Source organism: Palaemon carinicauda, chromosome 10 (genome assembly GCF_036898095.1).
Source record: "Palaemon carinicauda isolate YSFRI2023 chromosome 10, ASM3689809v2, whole genome shotgun sequence".
Classification (NCBI taxonomy): Eukaryota; Metazoa; Arthropoda; class Malacostraca; order Decapoda; family Palaemonidae; genus Palaemon; species Palaemon carinicauda.
The window spans coordinates 124,473,365-124,493,364 of NC_090734.1; the positions used below are offsets into that span (position 1 = coordinate 124,473,365).

Below are 20,000 nucleotides of genomic sequence, written 5' to 3' on the forward strand. Positions count from 1 at the left end.
GGTCTTTTTTTGTATCATTTTAAGTAATGGATTACAAAGAGTTGTTGTTGAGCTCCATAGCGACTATAGGAATATAATATCTAATGTTCTTTCGTGTAGTGTTCTTGTCCCATTACTTTTCATACTTTTTACACCTAATATGAGGTTCGCATATGCAGATAATGCTACTCTCTTTGCCTCAATTTCATTGCCTGATTGTAGATCTTGGGTTGCTGAATCTCTTGATAGAGACAGTTAAAATTAATACATGGGGCATTAGGTTGAAGCCTAACAGAACTCAAAATATGGCTGTAAATAGGTAGGACAGTGACTCCTCAATATCCAGATCTCTGCATTGATAATATTTCTTTAGCTTTATACAATTTCAAACGAGAGAGGACCTCAATTGAAGTAAAGCCCCAATCGCTCTCTCTCTCTCTCTCTCTCTCTCTCTCTCTCTCAGCGCTATAAATATTGCCAAATTCTAATATAAATCGATACCCATTTGTGGAATACTTTATTATGTCATGCTACTGTCTGCTGCGATTGACTGATTACAATGATTGCTATTTAATCTCATTATAACGCGAGAACTTTTTAAATTTGAATGTGGTGCGATGATAAAAGTGAGGTGAATATAGATTTACTTATATAGCTTTATATATCAGTTTAGTGAGATCGGTGTTACTCTATGGACATCAGTCATAGCATGACAAGGGAACAATCTCCAATAGATTTTGTAGATTTGAGAACAAAGCCATCAGAAGGGAGTTACATGGCAGGACAGGATTAGAAATGAAACTATAAGAGAATACTCGAGTGCCATATGTGGATGAGATCAGGATGAGGGGTAGATGGAGATGGTTTGGTCATGCATTTCGCATCCCTAAGAGAGATTAGTTCACTAAACGTTCATCTGGGCTCCACAAGGCACTAGAATAGTTAAAAGACCCAGACCTACATAACCGAGGTCTGAAGCGCGAAGTAGATGATGATGAATGGAGAAGTATTGAATTAAAAGCTCAAGATAGAGACGACTGGCGAAATCTAACCGAGGCCCTTTGCTTCAATATGCGTAGGAGGAGATGATGATGATGAAATATAGCTTTATTATTTTTATTATTTATTATTACCATTGCTAATATTATTATTATCATTAGTTCAAGATTAGTAGTGAAGTTTTAGAGAAGGAAAAATAAGGTTTCTTTGCAGTGAAATGCCAATTAAAACTATTATCAGAGAATGAAATTAAGGAAAATAGTTATAAAACTCGCCCTCCATAAAGCATGGTTAATGTTAGATAATGTGTAGAACAGTTATTACCATTAGACATTGCTTCAGGTTTGATAAGTCTTAGTATTTAATAGCCGGGAATATTTTTCATTAAAAGAGAAGGTCTACAAATTATATACTATACATACTATCACCTGCTTGAACACGATGAAGTTCTCCCAACTCTTGATACTTTTATTTTCAAACAATAAATTAAAAGTCAATCATCATTACTTAATCTAGTACTAGATTAAATGACTTAATCTTATTGATTATTCTTCTATCAACGACCAATAATTATGAATTGTTTTCAAATACAAACCTATCGAAATAGCTCTTTCTTGTGTGAGAAAATGTCAGCGTTTAACGGTTTAAATGTCAATTATGTATGGCAGAAGCAAGAGACAGGACAATGTCATAGAGACAAACCATATGTACATATGATCAGCGCCCAAGGCTCCACTTCGTCAAGGTGGACCAGAGAGTGCCAGATAATGGTTACTGATGACTCAAACCCCTAGCTCAAAGGTATATTCGGATAGTTTTCTATCGTCCGTCTATTTCGTTCTAGACAAGGCGTGCATTACCCTTAGATATTAACTCCAACAATACACGTCTATGATTATTACCATTGCGTTATACTCTATATTTATACTATATACTTTTAGAATTTAATGAATGATGAGCTATCCCATCTTTATGAATATGAGTCCCACGTAGCAATGAAAGCACTAAGAAACTATTTTCCCCTTTTAATCAATACATATCAAATGTTATTAAGGATGCGAGCGAACATTTATTAAAATGAGATCCTCTCTTGTTTTGTGGAATAACCTACGCTTTTGAAGTACCGCATACCTACACTAAAACATGCGTAGATTTATTATTATAAACGGCCTGATCGGAAAATGAATATAGGAAGATACAAACTACTATAAACAGGTAAATTTTGGAGAAACAGCTGTCAACTAGAGGGGCACTCAGTAGAGCACATACCTCCGCTGCGGCAGCTTATTTCATGACATTTTGATTGACCTTGATCTTTGAACTTATCATTTATCAATTGGCGCGGATTTTCATACACTCAAATGTGAACCAAGTTTGAAGTCTCTGTGACGACGATGTCCAAACTTAAGGCTGATTACGTGAATTGAACATTTTACATGACTGTGACCTTGACCTTTCACCGTGATCTTCCAAATTTTAATAATTTCCAGCTTTTTGCATAGTCGTTGATCCCTGCAAGTTTCATTACAATTAAAATTGTAGTCAGGAAGCTGTTCACACACAAACAAACACACAAACATAACCTCCTTCCAACCTCGTTTGCTGATGGAATTGTTTCCTATTCTGCACGGTGCAAGTGTGAGTGATGAAATAAAGATTATAAAGCAAATAAAGTGATGAAGAAGAGAGAAACGTTGTGTCAAAGGATGTGGTTTTATTAAGAAAAAGTGTTTTCATTAAATAAAAGTTGTTAGAAAAAATAAAAATTTAAAAATCCCACTTTGTCTACTCTTTATTGAAAATTAAGGGTCAGTATCTAAAGTATTGACAACTGTGAAACTCGTAGGGATACACTAAGATCAACTAGCAATAATCGCACCTCGGCTAGCCCTCATTGGTTACGATACTGCCACTGCGCAAAGGTCCTTACATCAACAAAATTACAAGAAATGTTACCCTGCCTTGCCTTGCCCTGCCCAGCCTAACTCCCATTTGCACGCGTACGTCTATTCATCTTTTTATTTTACGTGGTGTAAAATATTTCAATATTTCACTGAAACACCAAGGGATTAGAAAAACCAGATGGATAATGATATATGTCTACTTTAGGCTCCAGAGCCTTTAAATATGCGCCCCGAGACTATATAATAAGCTCCCACGAAACATTCTAATGATTGAAGACATTAAGGCTTTCAAGAGGAAACTGAAGACTTTCTTATTTCGCGAGTCTTTTGACAGTGACGATTTAACAGTAAATGAACAATGTATAATATGAAATGTTAAACACTCTGAACGAACAAGGTAAAACAACAGTGGGGGTCCTGTAGAGAGTGGGGTTCCCCTGCTGTATAGGACCGGAAAAGCAGCCTTCAAAGTAAAGTAATTAAGTATCATTGTCTATTTATAGTTATGTCGTCCTATTGGAAACGTCCCTACCAGGTGATTTGTCGGTCTGGGGTTCGAGTCCCGCTTAAGCGCTATAGTTTTTTGTAGTGTGTATAACCTCGCCATCTCTGTGACCTGAGGATGGGGCTGTGTGTTTTGTGGCCTATAGGTCTACCTGCGGAGTCATCAGCAGCCATTGCCTGGTCTTCCGTGGTCTTAGCTTGATGGAGAGTGGGCTTGGTGGTTAAAACCACCTTCACAAAGAAATCCTTATTTACTAAGATTTAAAAAAAATTCGGAATCGAGGCTAGTCTCAAATGATGTCACACCCTATCCAACCTCCACGTATGATTTATTTTATTCCTTCCAGAAACTTCTATAGCCTTCTTGATTTCCTACATCGGAAAATATTTTCTCTCACCGTATTAGATCTAGTAGATTCAATAGAAATCACAATTGATTTGCGTTATTGACATAGATATGACTGAGCAACTAAAGTTTTAAAAGCCTCTCATGAATGGCAGAGGGAAGGGACAGTGACATTGTCCTAGGAAGCAGGACAATGACCTAGAGACAGACTATATATACGGATGATCAGCAGACAGACCTATAGGCTCTTCCAATGTGGGGTTGGTGAGGTTGAAGCGACCAAAGAAACTAACGAGTTTAAGCGGATTCGAACCCCAATCTAGCGTTCACCAGCCAGGGACGTTACCATAACAATATCCTAATGTTAATAATGATAAATATAAATAATACTATAACTTCTCATATCATCGTAATGAATTTAACTTTTTAAGACATAAGTCATAATCCTCATCTTGAAACATTATTTCTAACAATTATCATAAATAGTGAGTAACACGGTTGATAGTGTAGCTACGAAAGAAATGGGAAACCAAAACCAAAATTTATGATCTCGAATGTTAAGTAAAATTTGGAAATCAAATCGTCTGAAATTACATATCAAAATCGGGCTATATATCAGTTTAGTGAGATCGGCATTAAGGTATGGATATGAGTCGTGGTATAACAATGAAACAATATCCAATAGATTTTGTAGATTTGAGAACAAAGCTCTCAGAAGAATATTGGAAGATAGATGGCAGGACAGGATTAGAGGTGAAACTATAAGAGAGCTTACTCGAGTGTCATATGTGGATGAGATCATGGTGAAGGGTAGATGGAGATGGTTTGGACATGCTCTTCGCACTCCCCAAGAGAGATTAGTTCACCAAACTTTCAATTGGGCTCCACAAGGCGCTAGAAGAGTTGGAAGACCCAGGCCTGCATTGCTGAGGACTATGAAGCTTGAAGCCGGAGATGATGAATGGAGAAGTATTAATTTGAAACATCAAGATGGAGACGATTGGCGAAATGTAACCGAGGTATTTTGCGTCGATAGGCGTAGGAGGAGATGATGTTTTAAAATGTACCAGATGAAATCGAGAAGTATCGAAGCTTTGTATATGATTGGATAGTCACAAATACTTATCCTGGATACAAATGTCAAAGATTAAAATCATTAAAAAGTAGGAATCTTTAATGAGAATTCTTGAAAATTTCTTTTCCTCGTGAATGGATGGCTGAAGGTGTCGATTGTGTTGTAGCTTAAGAGTCTTTTAATTAGAAACAATATTCATTGTGATCTTTTTTTCTTTTTTTTTGAGACAACTCAAAATGAATAGTGATAATGGACGTCATTTATAAATGTATTTGTGTATATATGCATGCAGTGTGCCGAAGCTTTCATCATTATTATTATTATTATTATTATTATTATTATTATTATTATTATTATTATTATTATTATTATTATTATTATCATTATTATTATTACAAGCTAAGCTGGAAAAGCAAGTTGCTGTAAGCCCAAGGGCTCCAACAGGGAAAAGTAGCCCAGTGAGAAAAGAAAACATGGGAAAAAAAATAAATAAAAGAAATAATGAACTATCAAAACAATATATTTTAGGAACAGTAGCAACATTAAATTAGATCTTTCATATATAAACTATAAAGACTTAAAAATACAAGAGGAAGAAAATTAAGATAGAATAGTATGCCTGAGTGCAGACAGTAGGCCACAAACTAAACTAATCTATTTAAGCATGGTATTTATTACCTATAGCTTGCCTGAGGTACACGCGAGAAAAAAAAAAAAAAACAATATATTGAAACATTCCGTTTTTATTGAAGATTATCTACAAAAGGAAGGTACTCCGTCATGTCTGTTGTAAAATGTAACAATCATACTAATTAATTTTAATAATAATAATAATAATAATAATGATAATAATAATAATAATAATAATAATAATAATAATAGAAATAATAATAATAATGATAATAATAATAATAATAATAATTTTCATGAATTCAATAATGATAATTTTCATGAATTCAATAATGATAATTTTCATGATTTCAATAATGATGATTATTTTCATGAATTCATTAATGATAATAATTTTCATGAATTCAATAATAATAATAATAATAATAATAGTAATAATAATAATAATAATAATAATAATAATAATAATAATAATAATAATAATAATATCGTGGTAGGAGACCCTTTTTTAGGCAGGTCGAGTTAAAAGTAATGGCTGCATCGGCAGAGTTTATTTTCTTATCCAATTTTTCTATTTTCCGGATAATTCTCTTCTCTAGAGCGATGCAATCAGCCAGCAGACTTGAAAAATTCATCAGTCGTAGTGAACTGGCCGGCCGCGCGGGACACTCGGTGAAGAGCACCCCGGCAGAACCGGCTTGGCTTCCACTCACGGAAGCTGTTCGGAGCCTGACGGGGAAGCACCGTAGTGAACTGGCCGCCTTTGCGGGTGATGAATTTTTCAAGTCTGCTGGCTGATTGCAGCGCTCTAGAGAAGAGAATTATCCGGAAAATAGAAAAATTGGATAAGAAAATAAACTCTGCCGATGCAGCCATTACTTTTAACTCAATAATAATAATAATAATTATAATAATAATAAGGAGCGAGAAAAGAAGACCAGTCAGTATGGTGTGTGGGCGTGTGAAGGTTGTATAACGAATAGATAATGGACGAAATCTCACCATAATCACAACTTCATTTCCCTCGTGTTGCTAATTATAAGTAAATATGGTAGTTCAGCCAAGGAAGCATTTCCGCTTAGGTGACGAAATCCGAACTGAAAGTCAAGCTGTTTGTCCTTATTATAATCAAAGTAATCATTTCAGGCCGCTGATAGCTCTCCGGCTGGATAAGTCGTCAGAAGGAAGGCCTTGTTAAATGTCACCTGTTATTCAAGGTATTAGTAAAAAGATGCTTATTGTACATGTACTAAATGTACTAATCTGTAGTTCAGGGTGTTTTGACGTTGTTACTATTTCCAAAATGATTTATTGTTAATTTGTTCTCATCATTTATTTATTTGCTTATTTCCTTTCCTCACTGGTCTATTGTTCCCTGTTGGAGCCCTTGGTCTTATAGCATCTTGCTTTTCTAACTAGGGTGGTAGCTTAGCTAGTAATAATAATAATAACATTAACAATAACGTACACCTTAGTATGTCTGTTTTATCATAACTTCAAGATTAATTGCATTTCATCCGTTTACGATAAAGGTATAAATACAGACCTGAATTTAAAACATATTTATGCACAAGGTGTTACTTTAAGTCATATTCGTGCGAAGCTTTCTATAACTAGATCATTCTTTCATTAAATTTTATCCAACTTGATAATTCTTTCATTAAATCTGACCATAAAAGAAACCCGTTCTGGTACAACGCAGGAACATACGTGGTGGGATACCCTTAAATCTGCACTCTTTGGTGTAGACTTAACAGCTTCTCCTTTACTTATGCCAAGTGGCTCTGTCACTCACTGCCCAAAGCAAAACGCAACCCCTTTGGTTGCTGTGTGTGACAGTAAGCAGGGTAATGATAAACTTGATCGTCCTCATTCCTGTTTTCCTAAGGCTAAACTAACTAGCTTAGCTTTTCAGTCCTTGATAGACATTGATTCCTTTGAAGGTGGAACCCAAATAGTATATATATATATATATATATATATATATATATATGTATATATATATATATATATATGTATATATATATATATATATATATACATATATATATATATATATATATATATATATATAAAGACCGGTGATTTCCTAATTCCTGGGTTTTCTGCTATTTTTCCCAAGTTGGTAAGAAGGGGTTCTTTTTGCACTTGTTGGAGAATTAGTAGTGTTACTTCATTTTGTAAATATGTTTGTGGTATCTCTAGCCCGGCTGATTACCGCCCAATTTCCTTAGGTCCCATATCTCAAATTGTTGAACACCTTTTGACAAAACGCGTAAATAGGTACGCGGCAGGTAATGATATATCCCCTAGTTTGCAGTTTTGCTTTCGCAAAGCCTCGAAGAATGTGATGTCCTTCTTACAGTCTCTAATGTTGGAAAGAAATCCCTTGATTGTGGTCAGAAAATTCTTATGATTAGCCTTGATTTTAGTGGTGTCTTTGACTGTGTTAATCATGAGATCCTTGCTTTGCAACTAAAAAATCTAGGAGTAGGTTGGTCTTTTCCTGATATTATTATTTGATTTTTAAGTTATAGATTGCAAACGGTAGTTGTTGATGGGCACCATAGTGAGTATGGGAATGTAATATCTGGTGTTCCTCAGGGTAGTGTTCTTGGCCCTTAACCTTTTATACTGTATACGCATGATATGTGATTTGACCTAGTAATCAATCTTGTTTGCTTCAATTTCATCTCTTTAATTTCTACCTGGGGCTTCTGAATCCCTAACTAGAGATCTAGCTAAAAATAGTACATAGTGTAAACTATGGGGCTTGTAGTAGAGTCCTAACAAAACTCAAAAGTTTGATTTTAATTAGGTCGAGGACAGTGGCTCCTCAACATCCAGATATTTACATTGATAATGTTTTTATTTTTTACTATATACAACTCCTATAAGATTATTGAGGTTATTCTTGATAGTAAATTCACTTTTGAGAAAAAAGTTTGGTCGTTTTTTTTTTTTCAATTGCACAAAAAAAACTGATTTATTGTGAAAGTCTTTCAAGATTTTCGGTGATCAATGTATCCTGAAGATTTTTTTTATTATTACATTCTACATTACTTCGATTATTATTCTGCTGACTCCATTTTCAATTTGTTGGACTAAAAGTAACGGTTTATTAGATTTTTTATTCCTAATCTGGATATTGATCTCTGGCAATGTCGCTAAGTTAGTTTTTTATATATGTTGCATAAGATTTTTTCATAATTATGACAATCTTTTGCATTTGGATCTTTCCAAAGCTATACCTTCCTGTACGCAGTATTGGGTATGTAGTTAATTATAAAAGTATTGCCCTCTTCTTCATAGAACTCAACACTACACAGTATTCTTAGAGTTTTATTCCGGGTATGAACAGATTGTGGAATGATCTTCCTAAACAGGCAGTTGAATCGGTGGAACTTCAGAAGATCAAACTTGCAGCGAGTGATTTTAACGGATTTTGAGGGAAGCGAAAAATCTATTTTTGGGTGAGATAGCCATGTCGTCCTGATGGAAGTTCCTATAGGGTAGCTTCCTAGGGTATATTACAACTACGGCGATATTCCCAGAGAATTTACCTTAAGGTACCAGAATTCTAACTCCTGGAGCGAGTATCCCTCGTGAAAGGGATATCGCGACATATCAGAGGACGTATTCTAGACACGTCACATGGCAATCTACGACCTGAACAGAGATTTCGTCTCGTAGGAGGTGATTGACGAGATACGAATTCGGGAAAGAAAAAGGGGAGCCGCTCCCAAGGCTTCCCTATCCCCCGATTCGTATGCGTGCCTGGCGCCAATCCTGGCGCCATCTGTATTCCTTGTAGCGTACACGAGGTGCTACAGATACTGTATGTAGGGAGGGGTCCTACAGCCCTTTCTTAGAAAGGCAAGGGCGGGTCCATCAGGACGACATGGCTATCTCACCCAAAAATAGATTTTTCGCTTCGCTCAAAATCCGTTTTTTGGGCTCAAGCCATGTCGTCCTGATGGAAGTGTACCAGAGCATTACTGTATCTGTGGATTCTCAGAACGTGCCGTACTCCCCGGAGGTATTTATTCCCGGTCGACTAGACCTAGAGACCTAAGATGTTACCGTTATACATCTTTTCAACTAACTATAAACTATGTTAGAGCTTCCTGCCCCCTACAGGGAAGAGTCCTACTAGACTCTGGAAAGTCTCGAAGAGTACATATATCTATGTATGAATACCAGGCAAGCTAATATAGTGGTCTCGCCCTATATTAAGTAAAGCATAGTTTGTATAGAACCACTGCGTCAATATATTGACCAGTAATCCGCACAATACTTGTATTGGACAAAGGTTTATATCCGCACAGGAAGAAACTAATAAAACCGCCCTCGTCCCTTTATGGGACGGAGTCCTCCCATTAGGGGACTTACATAAACCAATGCAACATAGCTTGCATAACAGAACAATTCTATCAGAATTATCCCAGATAAGATACATAGAATTAAAATGCTCAATTATACCAATAAATTGACACAGGTGAAAGAGACGCAAGGTTCTCAAGAACAAGTTTATTGACAGATAATAAACAGACAGGTTAACAACAAATATATATATTTATATAAAAGAGGATAACCCAAAACTTTAAGCATAAGTATGATAGTAAACAGAACTTGTTTATCTGAAAGAAAAACCATTAAACACCACTTTAATAAGATACCAAGGTATCAAGTCATAAAAAGTCTGTATTACAAATCAATCACATTAGCGTTAGAAACGCTTGGCACACATGTCTGAACTTATGCTAGGTTCACCTTTGAAAGAAGGAACAGTCTATATGGGCACTTGGTGCCCTTATTTAGTTTGTAGTACAGTATGTACCTACACACTCACCCTGGACTTAATCGTCCCAATTAAGACCACTGTTCCTCGGAGAGTTGAACAGTAGGGTTAACTACACGACCCACTGCTACCACAGATCTCTTAAGTTCCTCTACTTGCTTCGCATAGTGGCGAAAGAACACCCTGGAAGACTTCCAGCCCGTGTATGAACGGAGATGTTCAAAATCCATACAATTAAAGAAATTTAGGGATGAGGCAACTTTCCTCGGATCGTGACCTGCGGGTGTACTGTCAGGATCCGCTCTGCGAATAAAATATGTGGTTTTCGCTCTGAGTTGATTCAGAGATAAATTTGAGCCTGATGTTTCTCCCCTGAATAGTTGACCACCCTTGAAGTCTGAAGTTCTACGAAGATAGACCTTTAGGCATTCTACTGGACATAGAGATGCATCTTCTTTCAGAGGGCAGATTCTCCAGGGACCCCACCTGTTGGTGGGTAACTCATTCTTGGCGAGAAACGTAGGATCCGGAAACAGGTTCAGCTCCCCCCCATCCAGGAACTGAACACGACCTGCCTCTCTCGAGAGGGCTACGGTCTCACTAACCCTGGCCCCGGACGCGAGTGCAAATAGGAAAATAACTTTTTGCGTCAAATCCTTTAACGCACATTCTTCATTGCTCAACAGGGAGGCGAAATGAAGAACTTTGTCTAAAGACCATGAGATGGGCTTTGGGGGTGCTGAAGGTCTGAGCCTAGCGCAGGCTTTCGGAACTTTATTAAAGATCTCGTTACCTAGGTCGATCTGGAAGGCAAATAAAATGGGTCTCATCAAAGCAGATTTACACACTGAAATCGTGTTAGCTGCCAACCCTTGACCATGGAGGTGGATGAAGAAAGATAAGCAGAAGTCTGTTGAGATCTCCTGCGGATTCTTTGCCTTTACAAAGGCCACCCATTTTCTCCAAGATGACTCATATTGCCTTCTAGTCGATTTGCACTTGTATTCCTCTAGGAAGTCTATGCTGGCTTTCGAAACGCTTTCTCACCGCTAGGGCGAGAAAATCATTAGCTGCAGGGTCTGGGTTTTCTGTAATGAAGCGCAGACAGTCGACTTCTGGACTCGCTGGGTCAGAACTGGATGTGGTAGCGGCACGAACTTCATCTGTAGTTCCAACGCCAAGGGGAACCACATACTGTTCGCCCAATTGTGGGCCACTATTGCCGCTACCCCCTTGAAGGATCTCAGTTTGTTGAGGACCCTCAACAGAAGGTTGTGAGGAGGGAACAGATAAATTCTGGACCATCTGTTCCAGTCGAGGGACATTGCGTCCACTGCTTCCGCTAAGGGGTCCTCGTACGGGGACACGTACAGGGGCAACTTCTTGTTGTCTTTCGTCGCAAAGAGGTCTATTTGCAGTTCTGGGACTTGATTCAGAATGAAGGAAAATGATCCTGCGTCTAAGGACCATTCCGACTCTATCGGTGTGAACCTGGATAGAGCGTCCGCTGTCACATTGCGGACTCCTTGAAGGTGAACTGCCGACAGGTACCACTTCTTCTTTTCCGCCAATCGGAAAATGGCTAACATCACTTGGTTGAGAGGTGGTGACCTCGACCCTTGTCGATTCAAGCATCTCACAACCACCTCGCTGTCCATCACCAATCTTATGTGGATCGAGTGACGCGGGGAGACTTTCTTTAAGGTAAGGAGCACTGCCATAGCTTCTAGAAAGTTTATATGAAAGGTCCTGAATAGCTTGGACCAAGTCCCCTGGACTTTTTTCCGATGAGAGTGACCTCCCCATCCCTCCTTTGAGGCGTCTGAGTGAATCGTCATCGACGGGGGAGGTGGCTGAAGAAGAACCGACTTCTTTAGATGTCTGGCTTGGGACCAAGGTCTGAGAAGAGTACGTAGCCGAGGCGGCACTGGTCTTCTCAGGTTTCTTCGCGCGTTTGATGCATACCTTCTCCAAACTCCGGTTGCATCCTTTAGCTGTGCTCTTAGCACTGGGTCTGTCACTGAAGCAAACTGGAGAGAGCCTAGTACCCTCTCCTGTTCGCGTCTTGATATCCTTTCGGAATCTAGAAGTCTCTTGACAGAGCCCGCTATCTCCTTCCTTTTCTTCGTCGGGATGGAGAAACTGTGTGACAAAAGGTCCCAGTGGATTCCCAGCCACTGGAACTTTTGGGATGGAGAAAGTCGAGACTTTTTCTTGTTGATCTTGAAGCCTAGGTACTCTAGGAACTGGATCACCTGACTGGAAGCTTGCAAGCATTCGGTCTCGGATGCTGCCCACACCAGCCAGTCGTCCAGGTAGGCTACTACCTGAATTCCCTTTAGGCGTAATTGTTTGAGAGCTGCGCTCGCAAGCTTCGTGAAAATCCTTGGGGCTATGTTTAGCCCGAATGGCATGGCTCTGAAGGCGTACAGTTTCCGTTGTAGCCTGAACCCTAGGTAGGGGGAGAGTCGACGGCTGATTGGAATGTGCCAATAGGCGTCTGACAAGTCTATAGAGACTGAGTATGCCCTCTTGGGCAGTAAGGTCCTTATGTGTTGCAGTGTTAGCATCTTGAATTTGCAATTCACTATGAACTTGTTGAGTGGTGACAAGTCCAGAATGACTCTGAGCTTTTCCGAGTCTTTCTTGGGAACACAAAACAGCCTCCCTTGGAATTTGATGGACTTCACCTTTCGGATCACATTTTTCTCCAACAGTTCTTGAACGTCCTCCTCCAAAACGGGGGTGGAGTGTTGGAAAAACCGAAGGCATGGGGGTGGAGTGCTGTACCAGCTCCAACCCAGTCCATTCTTGAGTAGGCTTTGGGCCCAGGGATCGAAGGTCCAGCGATCCCAAAATTTCATCAGTCTCCCTCCTACCGGTATCATTTCACTTGGACTGCCGTCCTGAGGTCTTGCCTCCCTGACCACGACCACCTCTGAATCCCCTTCCCCTTGAGGGGCGCCTAGACGAGCCTCTGGCTGCTCCTCTAGGTTTTGCACGAAAGGAAGAAGACTGTCCTTCGAACGTTGGGGCGAATGTGGTTGACTGACCTGGCACAGCCTGGGGTACCCACTGAAAAGCAGTCGGGGTTTGTGCCACCATCTGGGGCACTGGAGGCAAAGGCAATTGCAGTTGCTGTTGCTGTCTATAAGGCTTGGCTGGCCGAGATGGTAGCCTAGTCCTCATATTCTTCCTCTTTGGTTGAGGACCCTCATCCGGGGAAGATTTTCTTTTAATAGCCAGGCCCCACTTCTGGAGAAGGTTTCTATTCTCCACGGCGGCCTTATCAACAACCTCTTTGACCACATCGGTAGGGAAAAGGTCTTTTCCCCAAATGTTGGAGGAGATTAATTTCCTTGGTTCGTGTCTCACCGAAGCCCCGGTGAACACGAACTCCCTGCAAGCTCTCCTTGCCTTGATGAAGCCATAAAGGTCCTTCGTCACTGTGGCTAGGTGAGACTTAGCCACTACCATGAACATTTCATGGACCTTAGGGTCACTTGCCATTGTCTCAAGAGTAGTCTGATGAGACATTGAGGCAGCCAGTCTTTCTTTGGTCTCGAACTCTCTTCGTAAAAGAGATTCGGACAGCTTGGGGAGGTCCTCGCCGAATTGCCGTCCGGCAATATCAGCCTCCAACTTTCCCACTGAGAATATCAGATGGACATCCTTCCAGTCTTTGTGGTCCATAGGCAGAGCCAGCGACAAGGGTTTACACTCCTCCAGGGAGGGGCAAGGCTTGCCGGCCTCGACTGCCTTTAGGACAGCCGCAAACCCTTTTTGTAAAAAGGGGAAGGCTCTATCAGGAGAGGACACAAAAGAAGGGAGCTTCTTGCTCAATGCAGCTACCTTCGAATTAGAGAAGCCCCTCTCTTTCATCGAGGATGAAAGTAGGGCTTGAGCCTTAGCGTGGTCCATAATAATGACCTCCTTCGGCTCTGTCTCCTCCCTTGAAGCTGGTTCTTTTCTCAGCCGGACATAGCAGTCCGGATATGATGCCTTGCTGGTCCAGAATTCTACCTCCTCTAGGGGAACTGAACCCAGCTTATCCGAGATGACGATCTTTCCAGTCGTCATCGGCATGTGCTCAGCATACCTCCATGGGTTAGCATCTGAGCATATGGGAAGGTCTTTCACATTGAGCCTTTTCTGGGGCCCATGTGATTCTGCTAGGGACTGCATACGCAGTTCCATTGCAGCCGCCTTCTCTTGATTCTCCTTCTGCATTTGTTGGATCATTCCAACAATCGAAGAGAGGGCCTGTCCCAGTTCTACTGGGAGACCAGCCGATGTTGAGGGGATAGGCTCCGGCATCTGAACCGGAGTAGCCGACACCTCGTCGACCTCATCCTCTACGACATCCGGGGTTTGAACTTGATCCTGACCTTCTGCCAGGAGGTCTTCTTCCAAACGTTCGTCCAGGTCAGACATCCTGTCACACAACTGGATGTCTTGCATCGCATCTGCGACTTCCTCGTCCACCTGGACTTGATCTTGAGGGATCTCCTCTTGAGGCTGGGGAATCACTGCCTCAGCTGATGCCTGGGGAAAAAGATACGCCCTCATCTTCTCACTTGGAAGATAAGGGCCAGAGGTGTTCTTCTTGAAGCCCCTTACCCAAGTACGAAGCTTTTCCCTTGCTATATCCCTTGATTCCGCCGTTCTAGGGGAATCAAAAGCCTCAGTAATCAGGTTAGTGCATACAGTACATACCTGAGGGTCCCAATACTGGAGATCATCCTTGGAGACAGCGCTTGCTGCGTGTCTCCTACAACACTCATGTCCGCAGAGGTTCTTGCTGCGGACATTGCAGAAAACATTTCCGCACTTCGGAGGGTCCCCCTGTAAAGAGAAGAAATTTCCATGAGTATCAAGTGAATTATGTATCACTGGATATGCATAGTATAGCATAACAATTCATAAAGGAAAGACACACACTTGTGTTTCCCTCACAACCCATTGTTGCAGCCTTCCAGATAATAAAATCAAAATGGTTTATCTCTTCTAGAGTAACCAATGCAAGGTTTCCAGAGGAAACAGGTGGAGCTCACACCTAGGCAATGATTTTAAAATCCTGGATAATAGACAGGGAAGAACTCTGTTTCCTATCTGAGGGCAACAGCAAAGGGCTGTGCAAGAAAACACAATAGTGTTAGAAGATACAGTGCTGTACCTAAACCTTTACTATAGTTTTCTTCTTACTGTATATGCTATACAGAAGAATACTAGTACAGTATAGGAGGATGTGTGCCGGCCTTCCTTTGCCGGCCGGCACACACCACAGCTAGCTTTAAAGTATACTACTTAACAGCTATAGGGCGGCAGCACTCTGGTTCAAAAGCCTGTGCCGGTCGGCAGCAGCTGCCGGCCGGCAACAGCCAGTGTTGGCCGGCAATGACTGCCGGCCAGCAACTACACAAGGTAGTACCCAGCTGCCGGCCACACTCTTGGTGACCGGCAGACAAAGACTGACATAAGCCGGCCGGCAAAGGTACAAGACCGATGCCAGCCGGCAGCAAAAGAACCAGAAGACTACACCTGCCCGGCTGCCGGCCTCATAGGCCGGCAGCCGGGACAGGTACAGCACTAGAAGAAAATAGAATGGATGCCGGGATAAGAGTGTACACAACCCCCCAAGCCCGGCAACCGAAAGAGTGCATATAAGGAAGGGGAGAAACTTAATTCAGGCTTCCTTGACCAATGCCGTCCGGCTCTCCCGGCAGGCATGGATGAGGGACCAAGAGAGGTCCAGGCAGCACTCGAAAACATAAGACCCTTGCCGTCCAGCATCTCTGCCGGCCGGCAATGGGCTTAGTCAATTCCACATCCCAACCTATACTAGGTCCAGAAGTAGAATGACGTACAGTACAGTAATACCCCTGCCGGCCAGCTCTGCCGGCCGGCAAGGTACAGTACAGTAATGGCTAGGCCATTACGGAGATAGAGGGGGAAGGGACAAGAGGGTCCTGCCAACCTTGCTTTAGTGACAGATCACCCGCAGCCAAGAACTTTGTCTTAGCCTAAGGGAGATCTAAGGGAAAGGGCCAGCAATACTTGCCAGCTTCCAGAGCACCAAAGCAAGGAAGGCGTTGCTACTCCCAAGGGAAGAACTTATCCTCCCCCGAGAACAGCAACAGGACTTAGTCTGGTCGATCACAAAAGAAGGAATCATAACTTACAGAAACCTTCGGTAGTGACCTAAGGGAGCTAAGCTCCCTTTGTAAGTGTTAGGTCAGCGAGGGAGACTCTGCCCCAAGCCAGACAACACGGACTCAGACTAAAAACTCTGTTGTTCTGTCCCTCTTTGAACCAGACTTACTGGAACAGGAAGGTACAGTAACACCCTAGTATAGTTTTATCGAAAATAAATTCGGAAAAAACCACTTAGGGATAAGCCCAAGGCTTAAACAGAGGGAAAGGGATTGCATACCTTCTCCGAAGAAAAGAAAGCAACCGGGGAGAATGATAAAGTATACTAAGGCTCCATAAGCAATTAGCCTAGGCACCAAGAGAATCGATTACCTAATTCACCGAAACTCACACGTATACAATCTTGGAAATATTCCACACAGTCTTAAATGTATAAAATATAGCCTAAAGCTTCAATAAAATTTTAATTACACTCGGAAAAACCAAAATCATGCATGAAGTACTAGGACCAAACGACTAGGCTACATGGCCTAGCGTAGGCCAGAATGGCGAATACTTCGCCAAATAATACTAAGCACGAAAGGAAATCCTATGTAAAGCTAAATAGCTAAAATTTATTAAAGCAAAACAACCAGGAATGTCACTCTGACTAACTAATTTATACCTAGCGAGTGACAGTGTCCAGGACACCTCTGGTAGGCTACGGCTCTTGTATCAAAGATTAATCCTATTAATCACTCAAAATTTTACCAAGAGCCTACATTTATACATAACAGACACTATACTCAACTTATCCGAGGCCAACGAAGACGGAGAAGCCATGAAAAGCTGAATAAATCCAAGATTTGCGAGAAAAACAAGAAAAAAACACCGAGTTGTTAAGCTACGCAAAAAGGAATACAGATGGCGCCAGGATTGGCGCCAGGCACGCATACGAATCGGGGGATAGGGAAGCCTTGGGAGCGGCTCCCCTTTTTCTTTCCCGAATTCGTATCTCGTCAATCACCTCCTACGAGACGAAATCTCTGTTCAGGTCGTAGATTGCCATGTGACGTGTCTAGAATACGTCCTCTGATATGTCGCGATATCCCTTTCACGAGGGATACTCGCTCCAGGAGTTAGAATTCTGGTACCTTAAGGTAAATTCTCTGGGAATATCGCCGTAGTTGTAATATACCCTAGGAAGCTACCCTATAGGAACTTCCATCAGGACGACATGGCTTGAGGCCAAAAATATTGTATAGTTGACATGATTCTCTCTTCCTTGTTTGTATATTAAAGAGCTATAATACGCTATTAATGATCTTATGATGACTTATATTCCTACTAAATCTTCTCATAAATCGTTTATTTATTTCCTTTCCTCACTGGGCTATTTTCTCTGTCGGAGATCTTGGGTTTATAGCATTTTGCTGTTTCAATTAGGGATGTAGCTTAGCTAAGAAAATAATTAAAGTAATAAGAAGACGTTTCGAAATATTTTCGTTGCAAAGAGAATTCAAAGCAAATACATTGAACTGTATAAAAACCGAGGTACTATTTATACCAGTCGCGTTGCTCGAAATAAAACGTTTATACGTTTACAAAAGAAAAACAACATTTAGGTGATTTGTAATTAATTTTCACCTTTTAATGAATAAAGGAAATATGTGCGTGTATATGTAGTGTTCACCAACATGGATGCATGCAGACACACTTCGACGTGTACTCGTGCAGACACACACACACACACACACACACACATATATATATATATATATATATATATATATATACATATATATATACATACACATATAATATTATATTTGAAATATAAAAACACGTTTAATTGTGCAAATATTTATCATTATATATATATATATATATATATATATATATATATATATATATATATATATATATACTTGTGTATGTAGGCTATATATAACAACAACAACAACAGATGCAGCCATTTCTAGTTCACTACAGGACGAAAGGCCTCAGACATGTTAGTTCATGTCTAGGGTTTGGCATGTTTTCATCGCTACACTGGCCAGTGTGGATTGGTGATTGTGGGAGATTTTCGTCTGATCTCTAACAACAAGCCAACCTAGGATATGGGTAACCCTGACTAGTAGAGCTTTGCTGATCAGTGATTCACATACCTTTTCACCTCACGTTGAGGTATCCCCTCAAATATATATATATATATATATATATATATATATATATATATATATATATATATATATATATATATATATATATATATATATATATATATAATTTGACTCTTCTCTTCCCGTCCCTCGGGTAACGGGGAGGAGAGTAGTCATACCTAGGTGACAGAGGTGCGTATGCAAGCATGTATGCATATATATCTAAATATTTAGCCTTTATTATTGACGGGTCGCGTACATTATTATTATTATTATTATTATTATTATTATTATTATTATTAGCTAAGCTACAACCCAAGTTGGAAAAGCAAGATGCTATAAGCCCAAGGGCTCCAACAGGGAAAATTAGCCCAGTGAGGAAAGGATATAAGAAGTAAATTTATGAGAAGTAATGAACATTTAAAATAAAATATTGAAAAACAGTAACAACATTAAAACAGATATCCAATATATGAACTATACTAAGACTCTTATCAGCCTGCTCAATATAAAAACATTTGCTGCAAGTTTGAACTTTTGAAGTTCTACACACACACACACACAGACACACACACACACACACACACACACATATATATATATATATATATATATATATATATATATATATATATATATATATATATATATATATAATGTATGTATTATGTGTGTGTCAGTGAAACTCCTATCATCATGGAGGTTAAAAATCTAAGGAAGTGTGTTAACATTTCTACAGTATATCTAAAAAAAAGAATAAGACAGTAATACAAATACAATAAGTAATGAATAAATTACTATATTTCTTGCTAATAATTACTATTTTCCTTCAGAAATTAACCCACATTAAAGTGAATCCATTTACTTGCGTCCCCCCTTAAATCGTCCATCTCCGTTTTCGTTGAGATGTAAACACATCACCCAGCATTATAACAACCGTTTTGAGCGGAAGCGGTCGTTAGGTTGTTCACCACTTTGTTTCCTTCGAGATCGTTCGCTGTTTACAACAGCATTTAGCCTTTCCCATTCCCAACTTTAAGCCATTTGAATTTTAGTCCCGTTATTGATTAGATACGTTGTGATTGATCCGCGCGACCCGTTGTTATCCTGATGTGGTTACTCATCTCGATTATGTATCCTGACTTCGTGTATATCCTGACATATCTTCCTATATCCTTACCAGTGCTTTGTCCAGATTGATATCCTCCTCTTATCCTAAATATTACGTTATCCTAGCCAATCCTTGCCTTGTCCGTATCCCTGTTATCCTACCCTGTCTTTACCTTATCGTTATCCCACACTAACATAACCTTGCCTCTTCCCTCATCCTGATTTTATACCAACTTATCCTCCCATTTATTCCTACTAACACCTCATGTGTCCTCTCCCTCTCCTTATCCTTAAGTATCCTAACTCTCCCAATTCTCTTCCTGACCAATCCTTACTTTATCCTAGATCGTTATTCGTA

General features: G+C 40.1%; 1 protein-coding gene and 1 pseudogene across 1 annotated transcript in view; both read right to left on the reverse strand.

Annotated features, from left to right (window-relative positions):
* nan (transient receptor potential cation channel subfamily V member nanchung) overlaps positions 1-20,000 on the reverse strand; it is a 208,831-nt gene that overhangs the window by 137,120 nt on the left and 51,711 nt on the right. The window lies entirely within an intron of this gene.
* On the reverse strand, positions 2,726-2,902 carry LOC137648941 (U4 spliceosomal RNA; annotated as a pseudogene).